Source organism: Antennarius striatus, chromosome 3, assembly GCF_040054535.1.
Source record: "Antennarius striatus isolate MH-2024 chromosome 3, ASM4005453v1, whole genome shotgun sequence".
Lineage (NCBI taxonomy): Eukaryota > Metazoa > Chordata > Actinopteri > Lophiiformes > Antennariidae > Antennarius > Antennarius striatus.
In genome coordinates, this window is record NC_090778.1 from 12998621 (window position 1) to 13007490 (window position 8870).

Below are 8870 nucleotides of genomic sequence, written 5' to 3' on the forward strand. Positions count from 1 at the left end.
ATAGATAGAATCATACTACAACATCAACAATATGTGGCATGTATTGCATAGCAATAGGCCTAAAGTGATGGTCTGATGACACATCTATGTTCAAGTTTAGTCGTGGTTAAATTTTTCAGCACGGTCTGGTTTCTTGTGAGATACTGAAAGTTATGAACACATATAATCAATCTTGCATTGAATCCTTTTCTCAAAGCTTACAAGAAGTGATAAGATGCGTCATATATCATGCATGCTAGAGGTTGCTAAAAGTGGGACCCCTGCAAAAAGAATAAATTGTACTTTATTTATATAGAAATCTGGCAGTCTTGAATTCATAACTATTTAACTATTTGCGCTCGCGCGCACACACGCACACACACACACACACACACACACGTGCACGCGCACGCACGCACGCACGCACGCACGCACGCACGCACACACACACACACACACACACACACACACACACACACACACAAATACTCCTACAACCACCACCAAGCCTCTTAGCAGAACATACAGTATATAAATATACATTGTTTCCAGAAATACTGTGTAAATCTTCATTATCTTTTTGACATGTTCTCAACCCGGATAAAAATGAAGCAGTTCATTTTTTCAATTTGATTTAAGGAATGTCCACATGTACAGTACAAGAGGTTTCAGACAACCAGTATAGAGAGAAAGATATATGGATGGATGGATGGATGGATAAGATGTAGATAGATAGATAGATAGATAGATAGATAGATAGATAGATAGATAGATAGATAGATAGATAGATAGATAGATAGATAGATAGATAGATAGATAGATAGATAGATAGATAGATAGATAGATAGATAGATAGATAGATGTCTCATGTAGACTCATGTAGACACCATATTCAATTTAACAAGCCCTCAGCCCCTGCATGCTCTCTGCAACTGGGAGATGCAGAGGGGTGGAAGGCAGGTTAATAAAGAGGATGCATTTTGATCATTTTATTAACATAGGGGATGGCACCCCCTTCACATGCCCTCTGTTAACCCACTGACTCATAGTGAAATAATGACTCCCATGAATGCAAGCATGAGCTTTCAAAGAGAACATGATGTTCTTTTATCTCAACATGAGCCACTTCGGAGCAGGGTTCTTAGTGAAGAATTAATGAACAATAGATTGAAATCCATTACATTACTCATAACAGGCTTCAGGGGCGCTTGCATGTACAGACTCTGGATCGTACCACTTAAATATACAGTAGAAAAGAACAATCGTATTTTTCAAAAAATAAAGAAGTGATTGATGGCTAGTCTGTCAACCTGCGATATGTTTCACACATCCTGCAGTTACATAGTTGACTGTTCAATCCGCCATCTGCTGTGTATTGTACCAAAGCAGGATGGACCAATAGTTGGCATCTTTTATAGCACCTTCAGTCAGTGGACAGAACAAATATTATTCACTAATAGAGAAATTAAATAGATTAAGATGTCACATAACAAAACCATGAAATGATCAAATTTTAGGAAAGTGGATGGGTGCAGGCCTTTATGTTTAAAGACGTTACTGTTGCAGAATGACAGGACTGTTCATTTGCTGGAATTATCGAAGAGAATGAAAAATGATGAGTACTGGTGGGTCACATGCTTCAGTATTTTAAATGGAGCAATATTAACAGTGTTACTTAATTTAAGAGTGATCCTAATTTTTAATGGGAAAATCCCAAGGGAATTGGTGGTAAAAATGACAAAATGAATAGAAGGCTTGACTTCAGTCATGCTGAAAGAGCAGGGCCATGTTCTTGGAAGCTGTCTCCACATAATGGCTTACAGCTCTGTCTTTGTCTCGCTGCAGGCATCTGGCCTTGGGCTACTGGCTATCTGCACAAAAGGTCAGCAAGAACCCTATGGGCTCGTAAAGAAACACCAATTAACATGCCTGCACTTGGAAACCTGCATTATTTATTCAGTATCCCTCCTCAGGACAAGATTGGGGAAGAGGGGATAAGCAGGAAGGTTGTAGGAAGAGATGAAGGAGATCAATAGAAATGTGGAGTTTAATTACTGTCAGGCAGGACAATTTCACAGCTCTAAATCCTTTGCAGAAGCTAGTGGAACGACATTCGTGGATCACAGAGCCAGTATCTGTGTTTCTGACAAGTTTTGCAATTCACTGTGGTGTTGGTGTTTAACAGCACTTAGATTAGACTGAGAGCAGTCTTCCCTGACAAGGCCGAATGCTTTATGATGAATAATGGAAGAAGTGTTTTCGTCAAAACCCTTAATTGGCTTAAAGGAGAAAAGTACTTGCGTGGGGTTTGAAAAACCTCCCATCTTGTCAGGATGCAATTGAACATCCTCTACAGATAACTCTCCAGTCATGATGCACTTACAGCATCACTAAACATAAATGTGTTAGGCCTGCATAAGGATAAACAGTTTCACACCGGGTAAAGGAAATGTGATTAAGTCCCAATGACGAAACATCAAGAGATAAACATCATTAGAGGAAAAACACCCCATCTAATTTGTTATGATGTGAGTGTGATGTCATGACTGGATGTGCTCCTCTCACTGACAAACAAGCAATTCTGGCTAGTTTGGAAAATACTTTTATTAATCATCTCATGGTTTTCACTGCAATTAGACCTTAATATGAAACAGGGTATTTCAGGCGTCGTTAACAAAAACTGAACACACAATGTAAAGTTGGAATGTGGCCATTGACAGCATACAGTTCATGGTAAAACAGTGCAATGTATGACTGTAAAAAACAAAACATCCATATAACATGTGTTTTACTCAAACTGTCATGTCGTAGCAGATGTATGATATTTTAGTTATCAGACTGTCAGACTGATTCAATGTGTGCATGTTTTATGTAAAATTTTAAAAATTATTATGCGAAAGACTGTTTGCATTGAATTTGAACAAATGAAAGATACATTTTCATTTAGTTGCGGAAGGCTTGCAAATAGCAGTCTTAGCTTTGTGACCTGTTCCCATGACAACATAGATGGAACTGTGTTCACACAAGATTTTTACAGGTCAATCTTCTGCATAAGCTTTAATGTTGGTTCTATGAACATTATCTTCATTGTGTTTAATACTGTTTTGCTTGTAACTAAATTGTGTATAAAATGTTACTATTAATTTGCGGCATTAGTTTTCAATAATATTGTTATCGTTTTGCTGATCTAAATGCATTTGTACATTAAATATACCTGTGAAACAGTGAGAGGATTCATCTTTGCTATCATGTATTCTAAGGCAAATTGCAGTTCTTGAAATGTATTCATGATTTTTATACACAAAATGGACAGATTTCAGAGAAAGAATGTGGTGAACAGAATGTTATGTGATGCTGTTTGTCACCCTTAATTCAGTTTGCACCTCTCATCTCTTGCTGCTGAACAAAATTGCTATATGCTCTGTGTCAGGTTATCTTTCAATGTAACATTGTCACCTGTACATCCACTTTCCAAACCTCCAAGTTAGCTCATTGGAATCATCTATGAACATTTAATCATGATAGACACATACACACATGAACTCACGGCAGAAGCATCAAGATGTGAGGGGAAGGGTGGATTGTCTTTGACCCTTAGCCTCAGTGAATCGAACACAACAAGTGGTCAATACATACAGTACACCCAATTACAGGCTCAAAGCTGACTGCCTGAGTACAAGAGGCTTCAAAATAACCCTGGCCAGAAAGAGAAAAAGTCTTTTTTTCTTTATTATATTTTGGTTTAAAATAAAATCATGATGGATGGAGGGGCAGATAGACAGACAGACGGTTGGTCAGTCGGTCGGTCGGTCGGTCGGTAGGTAGGTAGGGGATCAATGTCTTGTGCAGACTACACTCTATTAAATTTAACGCCTCCTCATCCCATGAATGCTCTCCAGAAATGAACCAATGACATGGCAACAACGTGACTCTTTTACCTAACAGCAAGGATTGCTTTTCAGCTGTCAATTCCCTGCAGCATCCCACAGGCCTGGGATTCAAACAGGTGAAATCATCATACCAGTGAGGAAAACATCCTGTCACATGATGTAAATGAATGAACCAGTGATATGATCACCATCAGTAGTGCTTTACATGGAAAAGGTGACTGGATCTTCTTATTCAAAGGACTTGAATCTCTGGCTTGTCGATTCCATTGCTATATATCCAACCAGATATACAGCATCAGGATTCTCCTACTGGCTTTGTATTGAGATGCTTTGATTTGGCTTTAAAACTCTGCCAAAGGTAAAAACATGAGTGTCTAGTACATCTGAGGCAGCAGCACTTACGATATATAAATTTCCCACACAGGGTGTAAAATCTTTATATTTGGTTTTTCAATTAATTCCTTACATAACATGAGACATTCTGGCCTGAGTACCTCTTTATTTCTTCAATTCACATGCTTTTCATATATTTACAGTACACAACATAGCAATGCACATTAATGCACCGTATCGATTGAAATGAAGTAGCTACTGTGTAATTTAGACTAAGCAAGTGGGTGTTAGTCATTAGTCACTGCTAGGGCTGCTGTTGATTTTCTTTCTGTGTGGGTAGGGGATGTATATTATGAGATTACTGCTCTGATCCTCACAGCTTCACAATTATAATTATTGCAGGACTGCAGGCTTACTGAAAGCTTTGCTGTTTTTTTTGTCCATGCAAACTCTGCCGTGCACTTGGAGTTAATTTGTAATGTTTTGTGCAATGGAATTTTGTAATTTGATGTCCCTTGCACACTGTTATACCAGATAGGTAAAGGCTATACTCAAAAGCTACGACATATTTAACAGCATGTAAAGGTGACTGTTTCCTTGGAATTCAATTTTGAGAGTGTGGGGGGATACAAAATATCCCTGTAAACTGATTTTATCTTGTCTGATTATTAATATCATAACACAAAGGTCAAGTGTTAGGTCAGACTAAAACTGGTATGCTTAAGGAATTAGGCCCAAAATACACTAACTGATGCCATTCCTATGACAGATTACCATCACAGAAGTCTCTATACTTGCAGTTGTTTCTGAATGAAAATGCTATGGAATTGTAGTTTGAATCATGCTCTCATAATTTTGACCATCATATATTCTATCATCATGTGATATTAACATTATACTCACCAAAAAATGTTTTCAACGCAACATGGAGATACAGTATATACAAAAAGACATGTAAAGTAAACTAGTGATTCCAAAGTTTTTTCGTTTTTTCTTTTTTTAGCTCTGTAATTGTATAGCTTCTTGTTCTGTCAGACTTTTTTTTATTCTATGACTAGACAACGCTGACAGATCTTAACAATGAACGGGCTTATGACAGCTCTATTATTATCCGTATGGGAATTGTGTCAAAAACTCAAATCAGAATTACACCCAGATTGCATAATGTCCCTTCACTGTCAAAGCATGGGACTCTTATTAAAAACTGAGCTAATTAAATGTCCTGGTGAAATTAGAGAGACACACCACCACACCACAGAGACTTAACAGCAGAGCCCTGAACAGTCACAGGTGGTTATAACTTTCACGATGATTGTCAGCCTTCTACCTTTATTACTTCTCTCAGCTTGAGCCTCGACAGGTAAGTGTTGTCTCAAACCAAACAATACTTATGTTTTTCTTAAGAGCCCTCTATGATGGAGCTCAATGAAGCTTGCAATAGATTACATTCCCCGTGACCTTGTCCATCAAAAGTAGTTCTCATCTAGTGGTCTGAGAAACATTTATAAGAATGATTTTCTGTTGTGTAACAGTACTGCCTTTTACATCTACATTCCAGCTTGAATCACATGCAATCACTGGGTTCTTAAACTTATAAATCACCAGCTCTTTTTCATTTGTCTTTATTTTGAGGTGAGGAGTTTTATATCCCCCATGGGTTCTTTTTTATATGCTCTGCATAATTCATAATCTTGTTTTTTTTTTTGTTTTTTTTATCTGTCTTATCTTCTTCTGCATGTGCAAATAAACAAAACTTCAACTCTCACCAACCCAGGAACCTTAGTTAAGGCCCATTGTTGGAACTCTAGTTACCCAATGACTGTGGCAAAACAAATGATTTCAGAGGGAGCACCACACAGTCATCTCAGTTGGCTTCTCACTTTAAAAATAACTATTTCTGGAACTAACTTGGAAATTTCTTTTCTCAGGAAAAGACTTTTCTTTATATATAAAATATTTTACCAGAAAACAATCGAATAGAATAAATAGAAAATACACGCAACTACAATTTTACTATTGTTAATGACTTCTGAGTTTAGAATTTAAACTCAGGTAATCTGCATTAAATTGAGTGACAAGCTGTCAGAATTGGTGGATTCATTTTAAGCGAGTTTTTTTTTTTTTTTTTACAAATCCTTGATCTCAACAATAAAAGAATAAAAAATAGTGTACAACAAAAACAATACACACATCAACTGAGTGTACTGCTATTTTAAATGGTACTTTTTAAATCTGTAAGGAAGTCTTATCACCCTCAGTGGTTGGATGATTGACACAGGGCACCACCAAGATGAAATGCGTTGAATAGTTTTTTGATTTTTCTTGAGAGACACTCTTCAAAGATGTCTTTGTTTTTAGTCAAATGCTTTGGAGTGAACAATTTGCCTGGTAGCTGATGTTTATTCAAAGACTTATCTATTCACAAAGACCAAACTTTGTATTTGTACATCTGTTCAATAATAAATCAACATATTTAGAAAACCACTGATATGTTTGAAACACAAAGTATTGTTTTTCTACGTTCTGTTTCTTCACAGTGTATGGACTGTATGGACCAAACTCAATGCTTACAATAATTAAATATCTGTCCCAAGTTGTCTGTATTGTCCTTCATCTCCTCTTGCTGCTTTATTCTAATATCTCATTTATCCACCACGCCTGTCTCTTCTGCTCCAGTCTTGTCAGTGAAAGGTCGCTCTGGCCCTCTAAGCCAAGTGCACACTTCCTCCAGGGAAATTAGTGGTTTGAGCGTTCAATTGCTGCCTCTTTCTTTCTTCGTAATTTGCCAGCATTGATATGGAGAATGACTTCAAAAGGGAAACGTACATTCATTCTTTTTTGAAGTTGGAAACAATCTCCCCTCATGTTGATGAATCTAGAAACTGGAGAGAGAAGTTTGTTATCTGCCTTTCCCCCCCAATTAATACACTAACATTGGCAGGGGCAGGTGGAGCATTTAGCTCATTTTATTGGAAATAAAATATTGTGTGTGTTTCAATTCTTTTGATTTGATATAATTGTAGTACGGCCCTTGAAGGTATCAGTGCCGTGGTTTGCTGTAGGACCCAAATGCGCAGACGTCAGGTAAAAGGAAAAAAGAGATTTATTTGACAACGAATGTGATGAGATAATGGACCAGATAATCAGGATGAGCAAGTGAATCGGCAGGAGATTAGAAGTCAAGGCAAGCAGGCAGCTGGAATGGTGATAGTCAAACAGGCAGCAGATCGGAACTGGAACATGGAGCGAACAGAGAACAAAAAAGTTAAGGTGCGAGTTCAAGGTGCAGATACTGACAAGCAGTACGAACAAACTGGCGATGAATGGTGGGAAGCTGGTCCTCATGAAGGTCTGGAGATTGGTGTTTAGCAACAGGTGTGCTGCTCTGCTGCCAGGAGCAGCCACACCCAGGTAGGTGGAAACTAGGAGGATCTCAGAAGAGAGAGAGAGAGAGAGAGAGAGAGAGAGAGAGAGAGAGAGAGAGAGAGAGAGAGAGAGAGAGAGAGAGAGAGAGAGAGAGAGAGAGAGAGAGAGAGAGAGAGAGAGAGAGAGAGAGAGAGAGAGAGAGAGAGAGAGAGAGAGAGAGAGAGAGAGAGAGAGAGAAAAGCAACTGTAAATCAGTGGGTGGTTTGTGTGGCCACAGCCATGGTCACTTCCTCATTCTCTATCATTGTGTTTTTGATGATGTTCTCATCCTCCCAGACAATCATCGGGGATACATGGCCAGACGAAGGAAATATGTCTTCATTCTCCTATTAGTAAGGTTTACAGCAAGTTGTTGTCCAAACGCCCAGCACTGCCTCTGGAATGAATGATCAGAAATGTGGTGTTGAGTTGTGGGATTTTGAGATGAGGTCGAGCCAACCTTCACAGAGGCATAAATTTGATGCTCTATGTTGATTAGCATGTGATAGATTGAACTTCAAAATGTCAAGCTGACACTTTTACACCTAATCCATTTCTCACATGACAATTACACTTTCATATAACAATATCAAATATTGGCATTGAATACAAATTGACATACATCTTTTGAGTGCAGACCGTGCAGCTTGACAAACTATTTCATCCTCTCTGGAAATTCAGCAAAGTCTCATCTGTTGTACCCTGGGGATATTTGTCATATCAGAGCGACATAAAGCCTTAATTGTCCAGTTGTTGCATTACACCTGAGCAGAAGTTAATAAATTGCACATGCAGATAATATTGTTTATCCTCAAACTGTTTTAAGCCATCCTGTTTATTCATCTGTTGGTATCTGATGATGGAGACCTGAAAAAGAGAGTTTAATACAATGAAGAGGTGCCCACTTAATAAGCAATACTCAGAGACACCTGGGTTTCTGCGAACTTCTACATTTGAAAGACCAATAATTTAGCCCCATTTTGCCAGGCAGTGCTGAAAGGTCACATTGTCATTGGAATTTGTTAATATGATAAGAAAAATATCTTTTCAACGACTATGTGAATAAATAAGGGTCCAGCATAGGTTTCAGAGGGCTCCATCTGCAGAAATGAAATGTGAATCCAATGTGATCAGCTACTTATATATTGGAGCAGAATCTTGATCAACTTCTCTTATTGATAAATGTCACATCAGATTTTTCCCTGTGGCTAAAATTCACTTTTTTCACAGTATTTTTATGGGGTCAATACTTTTGATGTGCCT